A 26226-nucleotide genomic window follows, 5' to 3' on the forward strand; every position below is an offset into this window, starting at 1 on the left:
GCTACTTCTACAGCTTTTCAAGCTAGACTTCCTTTGGACACTATTTGTGCAGCGCCACTTGGGCCACTCCTCACACTTTTGTTTCCCATTACAAATTGGACTTGGCCTCCAGGGACAGAGCCAGTTTTGGCTCTACAGTCCTCAAGAGTTTGTTCCATTGAGCCACCCAGGATAGAGGTGCTAGGGACGCGGTCCCATCAAGCAAGAATGATTGACAACTTAACATTAAGAAGTTATGTACCTACCATAACGTTCCATGTTAGTTGTCTTCTCGCCTTCTTTCTTCCCTCCTTCCCCTGGCCTGGACAGACCTTGTATAAGAAACTATTATGCTAAAGACCATTCAGAACTGGTCCTTTTTACATCTGTAAGTTTCTTCTTCCTTTGGGAAGTATTTTATGCTTGGTGCTATTGCCCTTTGTTAACAAACGAGATCTGGGTACTTACCGCCTTGCATCATGGGATATGGGGCTGCCTCGAGCTGGTAAAAGTGACTCTCGAGCTTTAGCGGATCGCTCGAACCCATCAAGCAAGAAAGAAGGCGAGAGAAGACAACTAACATGGAACGTTATGGTAGGTACATAACTTCTTATTTTTTTCTTTGGTATGAAGCTCATACTTCAGTTGATTCTGAGAGTTTTCATGTTTGCTGTTTTTTTAAGTTCAGTTTTTTGTTTCTTCTTCCTTGCATCAGTCCATGTATTTTTTTTCAGAAAATCATTTCAAGGAAGTAGATGCTGACTAGTCAGTTTCTTCTGGAATTGTGATTGTTGTTTTTGATGAAAGAAGATGCTTCCTCAGGATTATTAAATGTTTTCATGTTTGAATAAAAGATTCAGATTTTTGTAAGATGGACAAGTTGTACTTTTATTTTGTTTTGTTTAAGAAGTTTCACAAGTGGCCTGGTCTTTTTCCTTAATTCTGGTACTCTGGTATATATATGAATAGTCGTCATCAAATCTTATTTGATTTTGTTTGTATGTCAGTGGACTTTTCCTCCAAGCTTATTTTGGTATAAGTTCTTTGTCCAGATAGGACAGGAATTTTACTACAATTGATCTTGGAGGAGCAGTAGAAGAAGAAGAAGAAGGTATCTGTTTTCCTGGGGCTCTGTGCGCTCTCTCTATGCCACTTGATAAACCTTCTTTTAGGTCTAGTATTTCAGGTAGCCATGAGTTTAAAAATAAAATGATGTCCTCACCTTCAGTTTTGTCTGAAGTCCAAATATTCTTTTATTAGTTCTCCTTTCTCTATTCTCCAAGTCATCTATATTGTTGATTAGCCAGTTCTGCTGTAGGAGGAATTCACTCTGATTTTCTTCCACGCCCCTTCTGTGTCACATAATGAAGTTTAATATCTAATATTTTAGTTTGTTGTATTTCCTTGGACATCAGTTTGTTTTTGACAGTTTTCTTTAAGGTTTTCTAGACTGTCTTTAAATCTATCCATTAAGACAGTTCTTGTAGTGTGGATGACACCAGTTGAATTTCCGTTTTCAGAGTAGTTTCAGAGTGAGAATTATTTGAGTTGCTCATTTCCACACAGTTGTAATAATCTCCAGGTTGACAGGAAAATCTCAATGAAATTTCTTCAACGTTGGTGTATTTATAGTTCAAATGTTCAGTAATTTGTTTCTGTTTTTGTTTGGTAAAGCTGGTTATTTTCCTGTATTCTAGTATAGTTTTGTGCATCTCTAAAAAGATTTTTTAAAAAACATTTTAAGAACAAAAATTTTGCAATCTTCAAAAATAAAACAAAAAGTTGTTACATCTATCATATGTTTTATACTTTTTTCCCACATGCCCAAGGTACCCACAAGCTAGCTGTGTCCCTGTTTTGCTTTCACAAGAAAAAGAACCTGGAGCCACCACTGGTTGTATAAGTGAAGGCCACTGTGTAATAGCATGTAGGAGACAGAAGTGAGGGTATAGGCCTTTAATTTGTCATATAGCTCAAGGAGGTCATACATGAGGTTTGCTTCTTAAGCAACATTGCACATTTTCTGGATGGGCTAGGTGTTTGGAGAATGGGTTCTGTCTGAAATACAGGGTGTTATTCAGCGAGTCACATTGGATTAACATTTGGGCAAGTGAACTTATCAGCAATACCAATGTGAGGAACAGGGTCAAGGATGAAAGCTAGATCTATATAAGCAGTATGGGCAAACTGGCCATTATCTAGGGCAACAGTACCATTTTAGCAAACCTGTTTACAAGGCTAAGTAGACAGAATTTTTCTTTTTCAAAACTAAATTGACTGTGGGTCAATGGATTGCAGGTTACCAATATTATTCATTCCATGACATCAGTATAATCTCATGCCATAATGCAAACATAATTTTAGAAATTCTCTGTGGATAAATGTAAAAGGCCACCCACTGGTTACATAAGAAAATAGTCATCCCAAAGTGGCTATAAGCCTTCTAAGCAATTAGTTGTTTGAGTATAATGCATGCTGCTAACCAGATTTGCATGTACAAAGGGCTAATATTAAGTTCTCTCATATTCATGTTTTTTTTGTTTTTTTTTGCCTGCACACTGTAACAAAATGTTGGCAATTTGTTTTAAATGTTTTACAAAAATGCACATAGCAAAGTGCTGCACATTTAACAGCGGTGTTAATATTACTGAACTTTCATGTACTATTTTTCACAGTTGAAAGCATGATTATGTTAACTGGATCACCATATATATTTAGGTATAAAGCAAGACCTAATCAAAATACTGAATTAATGTGTTTATATGGAAACAAAAGGGAATCCCTAAAACACAGGTCGAAATACTAACCCTTTTTAAGTAAAATGTACATCCAGTAACTTTAATGCCTAACTTAACACATGTAATAATTGGTCATGTTTTCCTCAATTTCAAGAGATATGGAAGTCAGGGGGAGAAGTTTTATTGGACATAATGTCAGAATTATATTTTCTTACTAAGTGAATGGCTATAGCAATAGATGACACAGGGCTAAGATTAAGACTGAATCGTACATAAATACTACAGTGGATTAAGTGATGGAAGAAGGCAGTTTGGATAATGATAGGAAAGAGCCAAAAGCTAAGAAAGCACTAAGGAAAGTTTTTATAGTAACAGAGAAAAGAAATGGGTGCTTCTCAGGCTGTAGTGGAAGGGAAGGGGCACCTTTAACTGAGTCCTAAGCCTCTTTGTGTTGTACTAAAAGAGACATCCAGTGTACTAGATTAAAACATTTTGCTTGTGACATAAATAGGACATGTTGGAGAGACAGATATGTTTCTTAGAGAATTCCCATTCTCTGGAACAGGGTCCTCATGTATGGGAAGCAGAATTCCTCCCTGTCCCTATTTAGATGCATCTTGGACCAAAGGATGTGTAATTGGAAATTCATCCCTGGTCTGGCGCCTATGTTTCTGATGAATGGAAACAGTAAATCACACCCTATATAAATCATGTTTGTGGGTCACACAGCTAGGCTTATAAGAGACCTAGTGGCCATTACGTAGTATACATCTATGAAACAAAAGCAGGACTGTAAGGTTAAAGCAATAAATGTGACCTCTTAATAATTGAAAGGGATACTTCCAAAATCCCCTGTAGAAGAAAATCATTTTCAGGAGTTGCTTTTTATGGAAGATGAATTAGGAACGGAGAGCCATGTACCAGCATTTGAAAAAGTGAGCATGACCTCTACTTCATAACTGATTATTGATTAATGTAATGTTAACTTGGCTGAAATCCAAATTAGCAATGTCAGTTTCAAAAGTGTCTAGTGGAAAGACAAAACTAGAGAGTGAGAGAGAGCAAAGCTAGATAGAATACAGTAAGAGTAGAAAGGGAAGCAAAGGAACATAACAGCTAAAGATATCTGTGCACTACCTTCAGGCAAATGGTCCATTTAAGTGTGTAATAAAACTTTAAAATCTATGCTATGAATAGCTCTAGAACAGGACGGGAGAACTTGTAATCAGCTGCTTCCATACCTTCGGTTTGCTCTAAAGGAAGTATTCCAAGCCTCAGTTGCATTTGCACAATTTTAATGGCTGTATATCAGACATCGATAAGGCTTGCTAGATATAGCAAAAGAAACGTGATTGACAACCCCCCCCCCAATAGTTTGACAGACCATTTTGCAGACCAGCATGACAGATGACTAACTGTAATGCCAGTAGTAAAACAACATATGGAAAGAGTACAAGAAGTGCAACAGAAAACATATAACCACAATACTCATCTCAGAGAATTCAAATCAGGGGATAAAGTACTTCCGTCAAGCACTACTCGAACTGCCGAAAATATAACTGTAGTATAAAATGATACAGATGGAGAAAAGGAAGCTGGAACAGTTATACAATATTCTGAATGTTGAAAAAGAAGTCAATTTTTATAAAATGTATGTCTTCAGACAAAATTAAGGCTCGCACAGTATACCCTGAAGTGAAACTAGGAGAGAGAACAATGTTTCAGAAACAAGAGGTAAAGAAATTTCTACTCATGAATAGATGCACTTTGTCAGAGTTTCCTGCAGGAAAAGTTTAATCTGATGATAAATAGATGCAATGTGTAGGGAAAGAAAAAAATGAAGCACACACAATACCTTAATTCCAATGCCAGACTCCTAAGGATTAAACTTGGGGTCACAGAAGAATCCCAGTTTGAGGGGAATAGCTCCAATGTACTGGCACTCCCCAATCGTGCTAGGTCTGTAAGTCTTGCAGTTACTTCAGAAAATTAAATAGCATATTTAAGTTGGATTTATATTCTATGCCCTGAATAGAAAAACTTTTTGAGAAATTGGTTAAGACTAGGTTACTTTCCACAATGGACCTTACCAAAGGCTCTTTCCAAATCCCCTTTATCCCAAAAACTAAGGAAAATGTAATTTATGCACCAGATGGTCTCTTCCATGACAGAATACATTTTTGTTACTGGTGGCGCACACACAGCATTCTGTTGACTGAACAGTTAAATTCGTAGACCTCAATATCAGATATTCAGCAGCCTAGCTGCATGACATGATGATGATAATTCCGTATAACAAGTATTTCTGATGCTGTTTAGCTTGCTGATGTGCAGTAAATGCATCAGTATTGGGTCAGAGGATGACTTGTATGCCATACACAAGTCATCTTTTCACAGTCTGTAGGACACCATGTATAGTCCCAGGGCTTTGAGTGAGCCCATGTAAGACATGTTGTTTAGGCCTTGTTTCCTCTTAGTAAGGTATCTCTGTGGCTGTTCCAGTTATTTCTTGTGTCTGGACTGATACTTACCAAAGGGGGAATTATATTCTATGACTGGCCTAATGAGGCTCGAGTAAATGGGGACAATGACATCCCTAAATCTAGACACAATCTTTGTTTATAAGCTGAGGAATATTGAAGAACTTTCTTTACAATAATGGACACATGGTCAAAAGTTAGGCTACTGTCCACATAAGTTCACAAATCCTGAACAACTTGGTCATCTCTCAGTAGTGTATTGATATTGTGGTAGTTCTCTGGGATAGTCGACTTTCCAAAGGATACAATAATGCATTTTTGACATTCATTTCAGTCCATGATTTTGGGACCAGTTATTTATTTTGGACAAACCTTATTGCAGGGTAACACAGTCATTCAGGGATTCAGGCACTGCTCCTAGCTTACAGTCATCTACAGACTTTAGCCATCCACTGTCTTTTGGAATTCACTTTTACCTCAAAAGTAGATGCAAAACAGGAGAGGTCACAGCACAGAATCCTGGGGGAACCCACTGGTAACTGGTCTCTTTTTTGAACCAACTTCTATTTTGATTTCCTGCATCCTGTCTGTGAACCAGTTTGCAATCAAATGGATAATATAGGGATTTATTCCCACTTTAGTTAGCTTTTTGACTGTGTCTGAGTGAGGAATTGTGTCAAAAGCTTTAGCCAGGTTCTGATATGTGATGTGCACAATTTTGCCTTAATCCACTGCTTTGGTGACATTTTCAAAAAGTCCACCAGGTTAAGTAAGCATGACCTGCCCTTGATAAACCCAAACTGAGATGGGTCCATTGTTTCGAGGTTCCGTATGTCCTGATTGATTGATTCCAGGATATGTCTTTCCATGGCTTTGCATGTAAGACTGGTCAGATTTATGGGTCTGTAATTGCCTGGGTCTGTAGAAGATCCTCCCTTATGCAGGACTGCAACTGTTCTCAATTCACTTGGTACAAAACCTATATGGAGGCTGAGATTTAACAGTTTTGTTAGGGGTGTGACTAAGTCATGCTCCGTGCTCTTTAAGGTACATCCAGGGATATTGTTGGGACCATCAGTGTAGTATTTTTAGATTTTGATAGCACTGTTAGGACTTTGATCATGTTTGATAGCTGGAGGCAAGCCAGTTTCAGGTATATCTTGAGGACAATCAGAAGGGAGGGAGGGTTAAAGTTAGAGCTAAATTATCAGCCAATAGTTTCATTATATATTCAGTATCAGTGCAGGTAACATAATTCACAATCAGCTCAGCGCATTGCTGCATTGAACTTTGAGATTACAGGAAAAACTGAAAAATGCCTTGTAATTGCCTTTGGTCTGGATAGTTATTTTAGCCTCAGACTTGGCTTTGGTGTATTTTATTAAGCTTCTGACTTGTTTGTTTTTTTCAGTGACCAGTGCTCTAGCATTCTGGGAATTACTCTGCTTACTTTTGGTCAAAATCCCTTTCCTATTTTAAAGCATGTTGATATTATGGTTCCACCATCTGGACTTGTTTTTGGGGTCTGCTCTGCACTTGCTCCTGTGTGGTACAGCTGCATCTATGCTCCAGTCACCCTGTCTATGCTCAGGCTCACTCTGCTCCCCTATCAAAAGTGCTTAGCTCACATTTAATAACATTTTCTTATGTCAGTTCAGATGTACTGGAATTCTTTACTTCCTGCACCCTTTTTTTGGGAGGGCGACAATATGGACCATGCTTTTTTGTGTTGTTTATCTGAGTGATTATGATCTGACTTTCTTTGGTTCTAACAAATTTTGTTTTAACAAATTCACAATGTATTTAAGGACCTTCAAGATGTCTTTGTTCTAAAGAGTAAGGTTTAAATCTTTGTAAACTAATTAAACTAATAATTTAGATTTAAAGGTACTTAAAAATGTACATCGTCTTCACAGGCAGCCCATTTCACATTGTGGTAGTCCTAATATAAAAATATTTGAACTTCTGTTCAAGTGAAGGTACATTTTAATATAAATATAAGCCATTATTATGGACAGGGAAGCTGTGAGTAAAAAATGTAAATCCATGTAAACTCCAAATACATTAGTAAGCTCTCTATGTAGCTGGTGAAATTTAGGCAATTTAGAAAAGTGACAATGTATTATGTTTTAATATTTTATATCGAGTAAGAACAAAATTTAGCCAATGTCTGATGATCAATGGTCTTATTGGACTAACAAATAACAGTGCTATGATTTCTGCTTTCCTGGAATTTTATACATCTTAAAATCATTTATATTTCAAAATGCCATGGATGTAAGCTGAGTGTGCACAGTAATTGAGAAGTCTTTGGGTATTAAAATGCTGCTCATGCCAAAAAAAAAGAGAGAAAAAAAAAAACAGAAAAAATTTACAATCTTGAGGAAAATACATTGCAGGCCATTTAATATAAGGAATATAAGGTTAATAAATTAAGCTGCTTCAGAAAAAGTGCCCGATCATCTGTTTTAAAAACTAGAACTAGTTTAGAATTATCTTCAAACATAGCACATGTAACATTAGGATGAAGAGAAATTATTGACATAAAAGTATTAAAAAGAAAGTGGTCAAACAGTGACCCCTAGGGAGTGCCTCTGCAGGTTAGTTCTTACTTTAAAGATACGGCATCATAGGTTCATAGGGGTGTAGTAGGCTAATGGCCCTGGGGCCTTTACAAGCCTAGCCCATAGAAGTACCCTGGCATTGTGCCGCCCATTGTTCATAATGCAAGCTTTGTACTGTAGTGCCAGCAGAAGAGAACCGAGTGATTGCTGAGTTTCAGATTTTGTGGCTTTTTTGTGATTGACCAGAGGGTTATTTGAGTGTTTTAATTTGCTTGTATAACATTGTCATATTTTAGTGACACTTGTCTCATTCCCATAGAGCCTCTCAATGCTTGGTTATAATGACACTGAAATGCTGTACTTTGGGTCATCTCTAGCTTCATTACAAGCCCTGATGAGCACTTTTTGTTGCTGCTATGCACTTGATTATCACCATTACTAAATGTTTATCTGTTGTTCTTGCTTAGTTGCTGCATATTGAAGTGCTTGTTTTAGCATATACCTGCACTCTATTTAGCTATTGTGTGTTATTGTTTAGAATTCATTGGATTGAGCTCTAGTATCAGTAGGTGAGAACAGGGTCATATCTGTGCTTGAGATTGCCTACATAAACTATAAGAAAACTGTTTTATGATTGATCAGGGAGATATTTTTATATTCTTTGCTTATATTAAGCTGTCATGTTTGTATGATGCCTGGTATCACACAGCAGTACTTAGCAATAGTAGTTAACTGTGCCCTGTATAAACCCAGCTATCTCAAATCTCAATTTTCCCAGTGAAAAAGTAATAAATAAATATACTTTCTTGTGTAGTAAGTTGCATAGCACTGATCCACAAGTTTAGACTTGGGAGTGTAGTTTTTACCCATATAGCACCTAAGCAAATCAGTCATAAATCCTCAGGAGCCACTCCCCTTTGAGTACACACAATAAATAATTGGAGCCATAAATCGGCAATTTCTTATCTCTGCAGCAATTTTAGTGGAAATGGGCATCCTGAGACAATGTAGTAATTGTCTGCTCTTTACTGATGATCACCTAATCCTTAAGCAGTCTGATACAGTGTGAGAGAGATATAAGTATATGTCATTGGAGACAAGCCTCTCACATCAGAAGCTGTATATACCAGATTGTCAGAAACAACATGCTTGGTTTTGAATTCTCCTCAGATTTTATCAACTTATTAATGAAAATTTATAGTGGAGCACAAGCTTATGTGAAAATCAGATCATGTCTATCCTCACCACTAGAAATCGTCAAGGGAACTAGACAAGGTTGTCCTATACCACCATTATTGCTTGCTCTTTCAATGGAACCTTTTGCTACATATATCAGAAACAAGAAAAATATAAAAGGCTTTCAGGTTATTAAGCACTATTGTACTAAGATACAGTCATTTGCTGATGATATGTTAACGTTGGGTGATATTGAAGGTTCTTTGCATGATGTTATAAATATCTTAAGCAAGTTGAAAGAATTTCAGGGCTTAAATTTAATCATAATAAATCCAAAACATTACTAATTAACAAAAAGATCAACAAAAACCTGAGAGAGAATAGCCTGTTTAATTGGGAGAATGATGTATTAGAATATTTGGGTGTCAGTATAAAGAGTGCATGGAAAGAGTCTGTTAAACTAAACTACAATAATTTAATAACTACCATTAGTGAAGGAATCAAAATATTGAATAAAATGTTCTTCACAATGGAGGATAGGCTCTCTTTAATTAAAATGATAATTTTACCTAAAATTTTTTTATATACATTGATACTACCCCCTTCCAAAAACTTATTTTAAAAAAATTAGATTCCATCCTACTTAAATTTTTCTGGTTCCCCTTAAAACCTAGGATTGAATACAAATGGCACAGTAGAGTTGGAACTGTAAAGGGATAGCATTCCCTAGCTTAGATCTTTATTCCAAATCAGTTATAATTAATTTAATATTATGTTGTATCTCACCTACCTATATATCTGGCTGGAAAATAATACATGAGATTCCTATAACTGATGTCAGAACTATAGAAAATCAATTTAAGGAACAATACAGAATAAGAGTTCATTGGCTTTTATGTGAATTTTGTCTATTTAATACGAATTTTGATTATTTTTCTTATGGCATTAATCAAATATTTAATAACTTTAAAAATATAAGTGATTGTAATTACAACATTAAACAATTCCTATTTCTTATATTCCCTATGGCATACTCCCCTGATTGCCTAGATTCTTTCATCATCAATGCGATACAAAAATTAAAAGAAAATAACTTGATATTCTGGCGTTAGTTTATTGAAAATAAAAGTATTAAACCACTAAACTTTCTTCTATGTAGTTTTGATAATAGTCAAGATGGTTGTTTATACCCTCATTATGGCAGTTTATAGAAAACAAAATGAGAGTATCAATCAACCTAGAGACTGAATCTGTTTGATCCAGCTTTTTATTAGGTGTCTTGAAAAGACAGATGATCAAAAATTAAGTATCTCACCTATCTATAAGATACTAAAAGAAAACACTCTAATGTGTTTCTCAGATTTTTGGAATTACTGTGTAAAAATTAATGGAAAGCAAATATCTGGTGAATGTAAAAAACTGATTGAAATCTATGTATGGTACCTCTTCTTCATTATTTTGGAGATTGTATATATGGAAATTTATGAATAGGAGTTTCTATACTCCACAAAAAATAAATCTTATACTCAGAAAACAATGAAAGTAAATGTTGGAAATGTGATGAATTACTAGAGGCCAACTGGGTTCACATGTTCATTGAATGTAGAAATGTTGTTCAGTACTGGAAAGTCTCCAGATATTTTGTAAAGGCTTTATGGACTGATAATGGCCATATTTCTAACTCGCTAATCCTATTCAATCTTGCTGTACCTAATATAATACCTAAATCTCAGATTAATTTACTCTGGTCAATTCTTGCAATTGCCAGAAAAGTTACTTTCAACTGGAAAAGTAAACAAGATTTGATGTTTAAAGAATATATTAATTTAGCAAAAATTGTTCGCAAAAAAGAACTGCAAACCATTTGTTATAGAACTCATAACATTACTCATAAAAAAATAGCATGGCAAAAATTGGAAAACCTTTTGAACAAATACTGATAGGTTCTCATGGATAAAATGATTGTTTATCATGGATGAATGTAAATATTGTAAACAGTTTTATTTTATTGTATTTGTTATATGTACATTTGCATATGTTTATAATGAAAACAAAATAAAAATGTTTTTGGAAAAAAAGAAACAACACACTTTACCTACCACATACATTACAGATCAAACACACAGAACCACATATGTCGAGGCTCTTAAAATGAATCTACCTAAACTCCCAAGGTGTACCAAATGCAGTTATTGTAAATATTGCCCTCAGCAACCTGACAAATGCTCTCATCTCAAGCAGCGTCCACCTTGAAATGTGTACTTTTAATTCATGGTGTCTCAACTCAAAGGCCCATAAGGCAAACGTCCACATAACCCAACATTTTAGTCATAGGAGGCTCCATTGTGAGTCGCACTGATGCAGCATTCACCAGGCTAAGCAAGAAGAGGGTCATGGTCACTTGTCTACCAGGGGGGGCCAGGATTTGTCATATAGTATCACTCAAGTCCTTGCACTACAATTACACCTTGCACTACACATACAATACAGTCAAAGTATGCATCAAAGTAAATTACTTGAGATAAATTCCTCTTGACTAGATGAAGAGAGACATGATGGAGCTCTCAGAATATGTAATAATAAGAAAACTAAACAAACTGCAGCAAAAAGTTGGTCCCAAACAAGAACCACAAAACCAAGATAAAAGAACGGTCCAACTAACACTGTCAAATCCATTTTAAAAGCGCACAAAATGTTTAATAAATAAAACAGTTTTCATTTTTTTGAAGTTAAATCATTTTACAGTTTGATGTTAATAATCGCCTTGTCTATGTTTGCTGATGCACTCGTGTGTGGTAATGAAATAATACTTTATACATGTTTGAGATAAAATTATACACTATGAGCCTTGGTTAACAAGTTGAAAATATTAGTATTATTTAGCAGTATTATTTTTTTTAACCTAAACTTCTGAATGTAGCCTTCTCATAAGTTGTAATGATTTTGCAAATTGTTTACTTTATAGCTGTCTCTGTTTTGGTTTAGTAACCAGTTGTATTCGCTGATCTTTAGGTGTGATGTAAATGCAGATGCAGTGTAGAAATATACCAAAACAAAATGTGTATAGTTTCACAAGTCCAGTACTCAACTGTGAAATACAACACAAACTATTACCACAAAAGGAGAATATGGCCCTGTCTAAAAACAAATTATAAACAAAATTATACACTCCTTATTACTTACATATAGTAACTCAGGAAATTGTAACATTTTAATTCAAATATGTATCTGTGCTCTATTCTTTACCTGAGAGTCAAGATCCTGCACACAGCAGAACTACTACAATTTCACAAAGTCAGTCAAAGAAAAAAATCATTATCTGGAAGCACATAGTTGTGAAACTGTATGACTAAACAATTGCTGACATGATATTCATTGGGATGTATAAGGGAAACAACCTTGAGCTTTAAAAATCACACACACACATGCAGACACACTAAAGGCTTTCAATCAGTTGCACTTTACTACAGTAAATGATGAGAAAATACTGAGCCCATGCTCGGAAAGATCCTGTATTTATTTATTTTGCTTTTGTTTTCCATGTTTATCAGATTGAGTGTAGTCAAAAACCCCTTTTCAGGGAGAAAAGCTCCAACATATCACAGATACACTCAGTAATATACATGCACAAACAATATACATTAACAATTACTATACAAATGATAGCTAGATTACATTGGTCTGAAAGTAGAGACAGCGTTTACAGTATAAAAGATGCTTATGCGTTAGTAGATATTAAAAACTGAGCATTTGAAGAGGTATATTAGGGGGTTTGTCAGACATAATAGATCATGTAATGAGTGCTTAGAAATTCAAACAAACTGTGTTGAGGGAAGGAACTAGGTAGGGCAAAAAATTATTATATTGTAGTTAAGAGGTGGGATGTAAAGCAGGAATATAGGGCCAGTCATATATATGGCTACAATAAGGTTTATATTAGAAATATATATTATGAATGCACTCAGTCATCTACAAGCATAGTGTTGCAGTCATGCAGTGGAGTAAATTAAAGAAAGCTGATTGCTTGGTATATGTTATTCTGAGAAAAGTCATGTTACCAAAATATAGAGTTGCTGAGTGTATAAAAAGGTTAAGTAAATGGCCTTTCTGGAATAAGACTCTGTTCAAAGCAATGGACTTGATTAGTGCCTGAATAAAAATTTGGGCTGGATTAATAAGTTCCAGTATGCAAAAGAATAACATCCTGTCTGTGGCCTTTATGACCATGATCTACTGACGGTGCAGACAGAAAAGGACTAAATAGTGTTGGGTAGGAATATGTGACCACTGTCAGCTCAGCCATCTGTTAGACTGACAGTCCTGTGTGGAAAGTCATGCTTATGGCATGCAGCAAACTGGGCCATGGAAGTACACTTGCTTCTGCAAGTCTTACTTGCACAGCAGCTCTCTAATCATAACAATAAACTTTGCCAAAACACATTGTGCATGGCAGGCACTTGTTCTAGCATAAGTACAAACACCGGCTGCCAAGACAGGGGTTAGGCTCATAACTGAAAACTGTTGCTATTAATTATGCCCATTAGTATGAGTTTTCCAAAGGTATTCCTCTCTGGTCTGAGAATATCTGTCCCATAGGGATAATATGGCCATTCACACCAGGGTCCTGGGATAGCAAATTAGACAGAGAATTAATTAAACCATTAAGTACCTAGGGGAAAACATGATTGCCAAACAGATCTAGGGATAAAAAAAGCTATACAAGCCAAAAAAAAGTGTATGTGGGTGCATGTGTAATCACATCATTCTGTTGTATAAATATATACTGTGATTAGGCTTACTAGACCGTTAAATATAATTCACCATTTACAGTATAAATAATAGTATTATGTTTATTATGTTTAGGCATGATCCAATGTAACAGTTCTCTTTTAAGTTAAGACTGTAAAAACATTTTGGGCACAAAACTGTAATTCATTCTTCAAACTTTTCTTTTTTACTAAACTGAGTCCTCAGTGTTTGTATAACATACAAGGCACGTAAAAAAAATTGTGTAAAGGTCCAACATATGTTACTTGCTTTATCAACAACTGAACTAGATTGATCTAAGATACAGTTCAATAAAATATTAAAATCCCTAGCAAGAAAAAGTCTATCCATATTTAAAGGAAGTAACATTTAAAAATGTATACAAATCAGCAAAAACTTCTGCATAACTTCTTAAAGGAGTGCACGTTGATCTCAAAATAATGCAACAGAAATATTGAAATGTAGCTAAAATTAGCCTTTGTCAGGATATTTTATTTACTTGTTTGTTTATTTTTGCTGGGGTACAACACTGATCAGAGCTGACCATTTTCAAGCCCATCCTGAGTAATAGAGTACAACATTGGAATGCATAGTAAATAAGCACAAAGGAGTCCTCAAATTATCAAAAGCTAATTCGTAGAATAAGACCGATAAGTAAACAAGTTCAACATTTAATCAATCTTAAACAGAAAAAAAGATAAAAAGACAGAGGGTTTCAGTTTACACATACACAAGAGTATCCTATCAGTAGGAAATCAAAATTTGAAACCGTCACATCTTTTTGCTGGTTGTGATATACTAATGGCAGAAGGACTGTGTTCTGAAAGGCATAATAATGTGGCAAGACTGCTGTATTGGGGATTGTACAAACATCATAACACTGAAGTAGCTGAAAAGCATTGGAAACATAAACTACAAAACATTATAGAAAATTATGAAAGTAATATTATATGAGATCACCCATTACCAACAATTCAAAAATTAGATGAGAGAAAACCAGATAGTAGGTCGTGAATAGAAGAAAAAAGTAGCATTGATCATTGAAATTGCTACACCCAGTGACTATAGTGTGTTACATAAACTGAAAAAGTCATAAAATACCAGGAAAGCAGGCCGAAACAGTGGCAATTTGGAAGGAGGATGCTCAGTTCCAATAGTAGTAGAAGCAAACAGGTCTTGTAAAAAAAAAAAAAAAGACTTTACAATCGTGCTTAGATATATTACCAATACATGTAACTTCATAGGAATTGCAAGAGGAGTCATTACTAGTCACATTGCAGGTGCTGCGAAGAACACTTCTGAGTAACATGAAAGACTGAAGCAATACTAATTTCATGAACTTTAATCATGCACTGACTTAGGAATGGGGTCCATTCCTGTTTTGGTATTAGAAACCCAAAATACTTGGAGAAATTTAAAAAAATAGAAGGAGACTTGCATGTGAGAAGACTTTTACTGTAAGAAGGATACTAGAGATTTTAAAAGATAATGAAGTTTAGGTGATATAGCCAGCGGTTTAGCATTTGCCTTACTTTAAAAGAAAAGCATATAATGTTTTTGTCTAAACATAGCACAGGTGTGGAATTCCTTAAGATATGAAGGAAAAAGTTGCCACAGTTTGGGGACTAAAATAGAAATGTTTTGGTGTAAGAGTCTGAAGTATTGGGTGTTTGTAGGATTTGCTTCTTAGTTTATCTGGAATAAGCTTAGCACAGAAAGGATTAAGAGCATCTTGTAGCAGTTTAAATAACAGTGAACCAAGTAAGATGACATTTCTGTCATTTATTGTCACTCAGCTTTCTTGAGGGATAGGCAGTGGTGGTCTTCTTTGAGGGATATGGTTGTGAAGTGACAAATTATATTGATAATGGACTGGAGGCTTAACTTGGATTGGGCAGCAGCATTTTTTCATTAGCCAAAGATCCCAGACCTTTCAGTTACAAAAAAGGCAGCAAACATTAGATCTATTTTGCAATAAAGCAGAAATTGAGCCCAACAGACATAAAGGATGAATGCATGTTGTTCCTGTGCATTCCTTCTCTGTTGGAATAACTTGCATCCACTACATCAGTGCAAGCAATATTAAAAGATGTATTTGCTGCTATAATTCAGCTGGTATCATACACATACAAGCTGCATATTATGCAGCAACTTCTACATTGCAAAATGTATGAGAAAATTGTGTCAACATTAATTCCAATATGTATATACAATCAGAAATTAACATGGCTGCAACATTTTCTATAGGTACTTGGTAGCCACTGGACAGCCGCTTTATCCAATTTCATGTTCTTGGAGAAGTGATGCCTTCAGTGTGGAGCAGACTTCAACTCCTAAGTACAAATGAACATATTGAACTGCCAGCTTCTCCTGAATACTTGCAAAATCTACGGCTTCAGTAGCTGTGTAGAAGTTATACAACAACAGGTATTAATAATTAAAAATCAATTCTACCACAGATGTGGAACTAACAGACCCTCGGTCAGAGTGCCGAGAACAACATTGTAAATGATTATGTTGCTCTCAATGAGAATACAAGTTTGTACTCGGAGTTTTTTGAGAAAATTCTGAAGTCAGTCATTTATTTTCAGGAGGCTTTTTAAAGTAGATGAATTCTTGAAAGTGTACACTAAGGGTAGACCATTTTGAGTGAATATACAACACAGACTTGACTCCCACCTTCTTTCTCCTAATTTTAAGTTTCTTACAGATTTCTTGTAGCCTTAAATATCAAGGTGGGTTCATAATGTTTACCATAAAGTATAGACTGTGACTATACTTGGTACACACGCAACATGGTAGGGATGTTCTTGAATATGGGTCATGTGCACTTAGTGTAGGTGTTCATGAATCCAGCCCATTAATGTTTTGGCTGTCAATAATGCTCATTCCATTGTTGATGTATTCTTTTTAGTTTTTTTCCCCCTTACCAACAGCGACATTTATAGATGTTATAAATCTGAACTTTGCAGGAATCGAGCAACAACCACAGATGCTTGCAATCTGCAAACAGGAAAAGTTGCATGAAATAGAGATTAATACGTTTAATTTGTAAACAGTTTCAGAATGCTAAATGGTGCACTGGCATGAAGCAAGTTTGGAAGTGCTTGCTGGTAAATGGAACAAAGAAATGAATGATATGGGTCCACAAATTATATTTTTGGGTTAATGTATAATATTTATCATAAATACACTTCAAGTAGTAGTTGCCACCATACTACCACAAAATGCAATCTATAAGCAATGTTTATTTTTTTGAAATATCTGACATTTTATTAAGATTTACTTTTGTTTAGAGCTTGCTATCTATTTTACCTGTGCACTACTTTTACCTGCATTCAGGCTGCTCCTAGGTCATGACCTGCAGATACTGTAGAGTAAGACTCGTGTTCCATGCTACTCTCTCAATATTAATTATTATATGCAAATTCATGGATACCTACTAAGACGCAGACATACCAGATATGACGCAGTACTTCACTGGATCATTCAGGTATGTTTTGTTAGTCTATACTGGTTCAGGTCACCTATTCATTTCAAGTACTACTACTGTTTGTAGAAAAGTAGCTCAGCCTTTATCATCCATTTAAATAATTGTTGAATTATTTATATAATCAAAGTCATGTAATACAAATAAGCAGTTGATGGGCCTATGCAATGATTTCTGTATTCATATAAATGCAAAGTTGAAGTTATAGTAACAAAGATATTAAAAAAAACCTGCTGAAAACATCCATGTCATCCTGTACCCCTATACTCTATTACTCTAAAGATATAAACTCTGTAATTTCCTAATCCCAAATTTAAGATAATATTACATTTTTCATGGTGAAATTACACTGTTGTCCTTCTTTGATGGTCCATGAAGATAACTACATGCCCCTTTTGAAAGGTGTGCTGCAGTATTGCATGATGAAGCTAAGGGTGTGTTGTGTATTTTCAGTGACTACTGTGACTTGAGTAGTGTCCATTATAGGATCCTAGACAGTATCGCCAGGATTGAGATGATGGTACACATTATGAAATATTCATTCTTCCTAGGCCACAGCATTCTTACAATATGAAAACTGCCATGGCAAAAGACACTACACATTCTCAGATGTGACACTTCTATTGTCAGCATACAAACAACATGCCCCTCATGGGCACCTTGTGAAGCTTGGTCTATGGTAGTTTCAATCTAAATTTGAAAGGTTGACAAATACTTTGTAACCTCAGATTGTTTGTTTGCTGAAGAGGGAATGAGTGATTTTGAATCTATTGTTGCCACATCTTAGCACTGCAATTACAATATAAGTATTTGAACAATCAAAACACAGAATTCACATTAAAAAAAATCACAAAGTGTTTTATCAGTGGCAATTCCCCTGCACCTCAACAACCCCACTACTTATGTATTCAAATTCTACAGTTGGTCCATCATCGCGAAAGGAGAAATACATTGTACACCACAAAATCAGTCATCCAGGAAAATACCCATCAGTCACACAAGTGAGCATAACCAAATATCATATTCATTAGTGTTTTGTGAACAAACATGGATCCCTGGGTGAAACATTTCAGTATGGAATTGTTGTATCAGTTCCAAACAACATTTTCTTACACTTTTAATTGTACAGGACGATAGCAGCAAACATAATCAAATCTCATACACCTAGCACAAAAAGCACTTGAGCAGAGTTCATGCCAACTGGGGAAAGTCATGGAGCTTTCTCATCAATAATTTTTTCCTGTAAAAATATTTTTCCTGCTGATGATGATTTCAGCAGTAGGTGAAATACCATTAAGAGTTGTATAGTGGGATAAGGTCTGCAGTACCTGAATAAACCCACAGTTGGCAGAGAGTCTTGGAGAGACGGCCAGGATATTCCAATATATACTCAAATATGCCAACATAGGATAACCGCCATAAGCTAGCCAGTATACAGAGCCCTGGCTGACCACCGCCCGTACACTGGATGTATCTTATTCCTCTATATTTGCTTGACAGCAGTCAGAGGTGTTCCCATCCCTTGATTGTCAGCAGTCAGAATCCCCAGACTACGACTCTTTCCAACCTGTCTACAGTAGATTACCTCCCAGCCACTCTTCAGACAAAAGATGAAGTGATCTATGTCCACTGCAATTCTTCCTCCCCTGTAGTAACTGGATTCACCCACCATCCATCACATAGATACAACCAGTAAATGAGCCCCCCATGTATTTAAATTCATTTAGGTTCATAGGCAGCTATCAAACTTGCAGGCCTAGGGACAATTCAGGGACAGTTGAGAAGCCTAGGCCAAATTCCCAATTGCCTTCAAGCATGGTCTTCTTAAATGACTTGCTCAGGGTCACACAACAGGCAATTGATGGCTGAGTGAGTTAAAACCTCTACCACAGAAACTAAAGCTTGGTCCCTTAAACCTGTTCACCAGCTATGTACATTTTATAATGATTGTTGTTCCCTGATGTCTTTCCCCAATTGTCAAAAACTAGAATATTCTAAGTACCTTCACCCACACTTGTTGATCATTGCTGCCCATAGGCTGCAGTTACTCTAGTGCCTGTACATTACTGGTGCAGGTCTTTGTATCCATCCCAGTGGCAGTCAGTATGACTCATTACCTCAACACCCTTCAAGGTAACAGTAGAAAGTCAGTGAGCATATTATACCCCAATAACATGAACAATCTGTTCCCAACTACAGCCTTACCCTTTTTCCTCAACAAAGTACTGATGACTTCCTGTACCACTTTGCCAAACTGTGTGTGTAAATCAGCAAAATTTCACTTGCACATTGCAAGGAGTTCAGGGCAGTATGATGTGTGGACTCTGCTAGCCACCTTCTGATAGAATACCCCAAAATTGCCTTCCTTCCAGACCCCATCCGTCCATAGTTTAATGAACATGTACTTTGGTAGTAACAGACTCCACCATTAGACAAATTTTATGACCTACATGCTGTATGCAGTACTTCATAAATCTCACTCCCACGCATCATAGAATGATTTTGTTACTTCACTTTGTGTTTTTATATCTCAGTTGCCTAATTAGATGGTGTATGTGTGTGTGTGTGTGTGTGTGTGTGTGTGTTTATAGCTGCATTGCAAAACTCCTTAAAATGAAATTGTGAAACACTGATTATTTAATATATAAAGTTCATTATATTCTAGTGGAACATGTCATTCCATAACAGTTTATAGTTGACAGCTCTTACTGGGTTATTTAGGCTTAGCAGCTGGACAAGAGTAACATATAACTACAGAGGAAATAAAAAAAACTATATTAAACATTTAAGGTTTTACTCTGAAAAAGGTAATAGAGCTGGCAGCATTTTATGAAAAAATATTTTAATAAGTCATTTATATGTTCATTCTCTGATTACCCATTTTCTCTGCTCGTGTCATTGTGCGCAATCAGTATAACACCTGTCTTATGACTGAAAAGTTAGAGATATTAATCCCAGGTGGGTACTGTAACAATACTTTGAAAATTGTGGCATATGAGTGCAGCCTAAGTGAGGTCCTGCACTGTACAGGTGTTCCATCCTTCACATGAAATTTGATGTTATTTCTGTCTCCTCCTGCCAGAACTAGTTCTTTTATGCCAGGTGTCCATATGGAAGCAAAAGGAACAGCAGTGAATGTGCCCAAAAAGAGTCAGCAATTTCTCCCTGTGCCTTGCCTATGACTGCTTTCCATGTATAACTAATGCATGCAGTTTCCAGGTTATATATAAAGGAGTCTGTGATCATAAACATGTTACTTAACTACCAGATTAAGTAGGTGTAAAGCACTCTGCAGTAAGAAAATTATTGAATAAATAGTAATTTTTTTATTTGTTTTACTTTGTTTAAACTAGTACCTCCAAAGGCATATTTGATATCCAAGTCCTGTAGAAGATTTCAGAATGCTTCTACCAGTGACTTTTTTAACATTAAAGGTAGCTTATAATTTAAATTTAGGATCTTCAGATTAAACATCTCTTGCCTTAGTCCACTCATTGTAAGATGTGACTAACCTGAGATTTAGTTGCAGGTTCATTAATTTATGACTATGTTAAGGATTAGTGACCTTAAAGAAACTTTACTGCCTTTGTTCCATGGCTGGATTTTTTGCACTGCACACATATTCAGTGAAATCCCCTTTAAATATGAGAAGGCACAGTAAAGTCAGTTAGAAAGGCAAGAGAAGCTTTCATGTACACTTGTATTTTACTTCTCCTATGATTTATGAAGCATTTGTGAACGTGCATCATAGTCATCCCTCACACCACTTCATTTCTGTCAGACGTTCTCAGGGAGAGAGAAGAGCATTTTTCAACAACTAGAAAACCAAGGGCATATCCCTCCTCAGATAGTATGACACACAGAAGAAGGATGAGGCTTAAAGTCCATATAAATGAAAAATGTTGCAAAGCTGTTCAGCTCTCTTGGAGAGGATTATATTTACAGTTTTTTCTAGATGAATCAGTTGCTTTGTTAAGAAAATGTAGATGAAAGCAATGGAGTCTATGGCCAGGTAGGTGAAAAGTACATGAAGCACAACTTGAAATTGCCTACTGTCATTTGGGGTACAATGAAGACCTTTATAGAAGCCTGTTGGGTAGATGACAGATGCTCATCATTAATAGTACCAAAGTATTTTTATAACAAAGTTCACTTTTATTGTCAGTCCTTCTGTGCTGTCCTTCACCTGGGCCACTAATTTCAACAAATCAAAATGCTTCCTTTTCATACACCGTGCAAAGTCATCATCATTACTCGAGATGTAGTATGAAGCCAAGCCTCTATGAAGAGTTGGTATATCTGGGTAGGTGGAGGGAATGGACAGAACTTTCCCTAGTTTGTAGTCACCTGCAGACTTAAAGGAAAAAAAGGCTTTTTTCTTGTGAACCTGTAGTTGAGAAAAAAGAAAAACATAATGCTAACTAGTGCCCAGAGTCCTTTAGCCCTCCACTTGACACTTCCCACAGTGTTAATACCCACCTTTGGGATATTACTGATTACACATTTTCAGTATAGGACAAAAAACACGTATTAACTTTGTGCTCAAGTTTGCTCATAATTCTGAGATGCAGTCGTCTCAACTGTCCCTAATTTGCAAGAAAGTGCCTATTTTTACTTCCAATTTACCCCTCATGTGATGCATCTATTTTTAAAGGTATGTTTCTATTTTCAGGTTTAATTTACCCCTTCACATAGTGTTTTGAATCACCTCCCATCACGTGATTTTTGAAGCTGTCTGCTACACACAAGACCTTACTACGTGAGCAGTGTTCTAATGTAAATCATTTAAAGAAAGAGGAGACGCATCTTGCATCTTACTTTTTCAGAAGCAAAAATAAATGACCATGCCTGGTAGACTTTTATAGTGCATTTTATTAAGTCTATACATTTTACACTGACTCTCTAATAATGCATTTATAATTTCACGTCGTTTTTGTCGCTCTCTTTTCGAAATTTTTTTTGGTACTTATGTATTATCGCAACCAGATTTTCACGGTAATGCTACTTGCTTCTCGTTGTGTCAAGTAGCACCGAGAAAGTATTAAAAACCTCAGAAACAAGTTTTCTTTAATGTGTTCTGGTTTTAGGAAGGTTTATCGGTTAAATGGCTGAAAAAGGAAGGTTTGAAAATAGCTTTCCCCTTTACTTTGGAGTGATTGCGTTTGCATGTGTATTTGGCCAGAAAGGACTTTGCCAGTTAATCGTGCATATGTTAGGTGCTTTTCGGAGATACCTTCACTTATTTTTCAGCTGTAGTTTTGTAGGTTAACCTTTGTGATAGAAACTTGCAGGAATTAAGGGCTTGCAAGAGTGATGGGGGCATGATGTTGACAGGTAATACGGGGTCGTTTTTCATGACACTGCCGTGATGGCAGTAGGGAGTTACCAGGTGTGGTTTGTTTTGTTTTGGTGGGTACGTTTTGGTGTTGTGATGGTGGCATATTGGGACAAACTCTGATGTACCTCAGGGATTTCTGCATGTTTTACAGCTTGAAAACTATGTGTGGCTCACTCTTTGTTTTTCTGTTGGTATATATATATGTGGGGGGGGGGGGGAGTTATCAGCGATTGCACTCAGTTAGCCCTTCAAAGCAGTTATTCTGCTGAGGAACGTGCATCACACAGCATGACTGACATGAGTTAATCTCCGAAAAAGGGACAAGCTATTTTACAATGTTATTTTCTCAGTGTCTTCAATGTTAAATAGTACTACCAATTACAAATATTACAGAAAAGACTTTATTTCATTTTAATACTGTCAATTTTGTTTTCTAAAGGAAAACAGAAGCAACCAGCGTTCGCATGAAAATCTGGTTGTGATAATACGTAAGTACTGTTTTTTTTGAGTAGTATACCACATTCCTATTGGAAGTGGTAAAGAGTTGTATGCTGTTTGGTATTCAGATATCATGCTGATTAAATGTCCAGATGCTTAGCTGGATGTTGCTATTTTTCAAGGACCTTTGTTCCTATTTTCAGTGTCTAGAGGTTGAGAGGTATGGTGAGATGAAAGCTCTTAATGGGCAATGTGAACGAAAAAGCAGTCCACTGCCAAGGGACAACAGTTATTAATTTCAACACTACCTGCATCTTAGGTAATGATTCAATAATGGCCTTCTCCCTAACATTGCATAGGATACTAGTTAGGTCTTTGGGACTAGTGGTCCTGAGATTGTCTGTACAATCCACCAATGTAAATAGGATCTACAGTTGTTTAAGGGCTTAAACCCATCAAGAGATGTGGTTTAATAACATACATGGATTAGCCCTAATGGTACTAAAGGAATTTCTAGGGATAGTTTTCAGTCTCATGGAATTTGTATTTTCATTTTCCCAAGGACTGCTTTGATTTGTGCATGTTTTGGGAATCACCATCTGTATGCAGTAAATTAGTGGTCGTGCTTAACCCACTGCTAAAACTGGTGTTAATGGTAGTGGAGATACAGTAAAATTTATAGTGTATTTTATTGTTTGCTCAAAAAGGCTTCATTTCTGTGTGTCGCCTTTAATTTCAACCATGTAATTAATTATGCAACATGTTACTATTTCATTCTGTCATGTTAGTGAAAGAAAGCTCAACTTTGCAGTACAGATTATTTCTGACCATCTTTTTTGGCTTTGTTGTCGCTGGTTTTATAATTTCACAGCAGAAGGTTTTTAAGAGGTTTTTTTATGTTGTTTTTCTAATGGTTGCTCATTTTGCATTCCACAACTAGGACTTTTCTGAATTTCTCATGTCTTATGAATGCATGCCTTAAGATACAACTCTCCAAGATTATAGCATTTATTAAAACTTCCTTTGACTACCATCTTCTGGTCATTTAATATCAGATCTAAGTCAGTCTAGCTACTAGCATTATTTATTTAGTTTGGTTAAATCACTGTTTGAGAACTGTCTCTATATGTGAAAGAGTTGTGCACAATGTTGACCTTTGTTGAGATGGATAACGGCACTGTCGTGTCTGAACTGACAAGGGAATGTGTGATGGTGCGGACTCTACATACTAAGTGCATATTTGTAGAGATTTACCCAAGAAGTTTAATTTGCTGATACTTTTAGATAATACAGTAAAGGAGGTACTGACCACATGTAATACTGGCTATCTAGCTGTCCCAGTAAATTGTTGGTAAACTGAAGTCATCCATAAAGATTATTCCTGGGATTCATTAACAATCATGTAGCTTCACCCATAGCCTACACAATTTTATCATATTAGCATGATGAACAGGTGCATTAATTGAATATGCATGCTGCTTATCAAGCTTTAAACATTGATGAGCACCTTTTATTGGCCAGCAGCAGTGCTGGCAACCATGAAAAGGTCCACAGAAGCATAAGCATACAATGTATACAAAGCGTCTTTCCTGTAAGCAAACCTAGTATGCAAACGTGCTGATATGATGAAGTAAGGGCAAGTTAACTATAGGAATTAAGGTGCAGAGGACATTAAATGGGGAGAATGTACACAGAATACAATGTTAATAGTGCAGGCATAAGTAAGAGTGGGGATAACCAAGGAAAATGTACTCGGTTAATGCAGTCAAATTGTATTAGGCCAGAAAGAAACATTTTAAACATAAATACTTGCATACTGATATAATAATTAATCTTCACAATTCTTGATACATGCACATAACTAAAAATGGACATGTTAACAATGGATGCGAGATGGACAAAATGAAACATTGTAAAGAAGAAGAGTAAATGTGACACTAATGTTGATAACATTTAGCAAAGGCAGTGGATACATTGGAGACTTATTTGCACAGACTGCAGTTAATGAATATAATATGTATATACAGAAAATGTATGTGGATTCCTGACAGTAGTGCTGTATTCTCCATGTCATCATGTACAAACAAGAAGAAATGAGCCCTACAGCTGTTGTCATGCTCATCAGAAAGAGACATGTTTTGCCATTCATTGTCATTTGACAATGTAGGCAGGGAGGGGGGGGTGAATTACCTTGAAATGTTTATTACACAAGCATGTGTCTATTTCTCACAGAAAATCACCTGCTGCTAGGTATACCCAACTACAAATGATGCATAATGCATTGGTCAGTGTCACAGGAGACTGGCATTCATGCACAATGTTTGGATAATCACGGATTTGAATGTATGCCATACTAAGGCAACAACATACAGAATATTGTCTTTTCCGCAAGCCACATGAAAACCCTCAGTAGTACTCTTAGGAAAGCCAGATTTCATCCAATGGCATCATCATTATTAAAGTATTTCTGCATAAAACATGAGCAGAAATTCTTAAAATAGGAAAACCCAGCTATACATGTACACAGCAGATAGCTGGGTGACAACATTGTTGCCTACATGCACATTCTCAGTCATTCTGATACAAGTGACTCTAAGGAATTTAAGGAGTAATGGGTGGATTTGAACTGACTACCTAAGATCACGTAGTACAAAACAGTGGCTGAATCACACATGTCACAAGAGATGATATATTACAGTTGCAACAGTACACATTTGAGTGGATAACATCACCATTGTTTAATACATTTATGATGTTCTATAAAGGTAAAAGGTGGTTGAAGAGCACAGTCACAGTACATAGCTGCACTTATACCATAATCATTAGAAGCCTTTTCTAAACAATATGGCAGACAAACATACACTCACTGTAGTCAATCATTGCTGGATTCAAACTTCCTACCTATTTAGTTATGCAGTCTAGACAGCAAAGTATCAACAGCCAATGACACATTATAAGTAATACTACAACTGTGATGTAGTTCATCTTTGATAATGTGATGTAACCATTGTGTTTCCAAAACTGTGTATTGCCTTTTGGTAATAGAAATTTACTATACATCCAAGAAAATCATTGTTCCACTGTATTCGGCATTATTCAGACCTATAACTGAGTACAGTGCCCCCTTTGGTATGTACCTAACCAGGCATATCCAACAACTGCAGTGTCCACAGAGGTTCCTCACTAAAAGAATACAGTGCATAACTAATACGTCCAGACTGCCTCAAGGTCCTATTCCTGTTTTCTGTTTCCTACA

The sequence above is a fragment of the Protopterus annectens genome, chromosome 15.part0, assembly GCF_019279795.1.
Source record: "Protopterus annectens isolate FY-2018-M chromosome 15.part0, PAN1.0, whole genome shotgun sequence".
Taxonomy (NCBI): Eukaryota; Metazoa; Chordata; order Ceratodontiformes; family Protopteridae; genus Protopterus; species Protopterus annectens.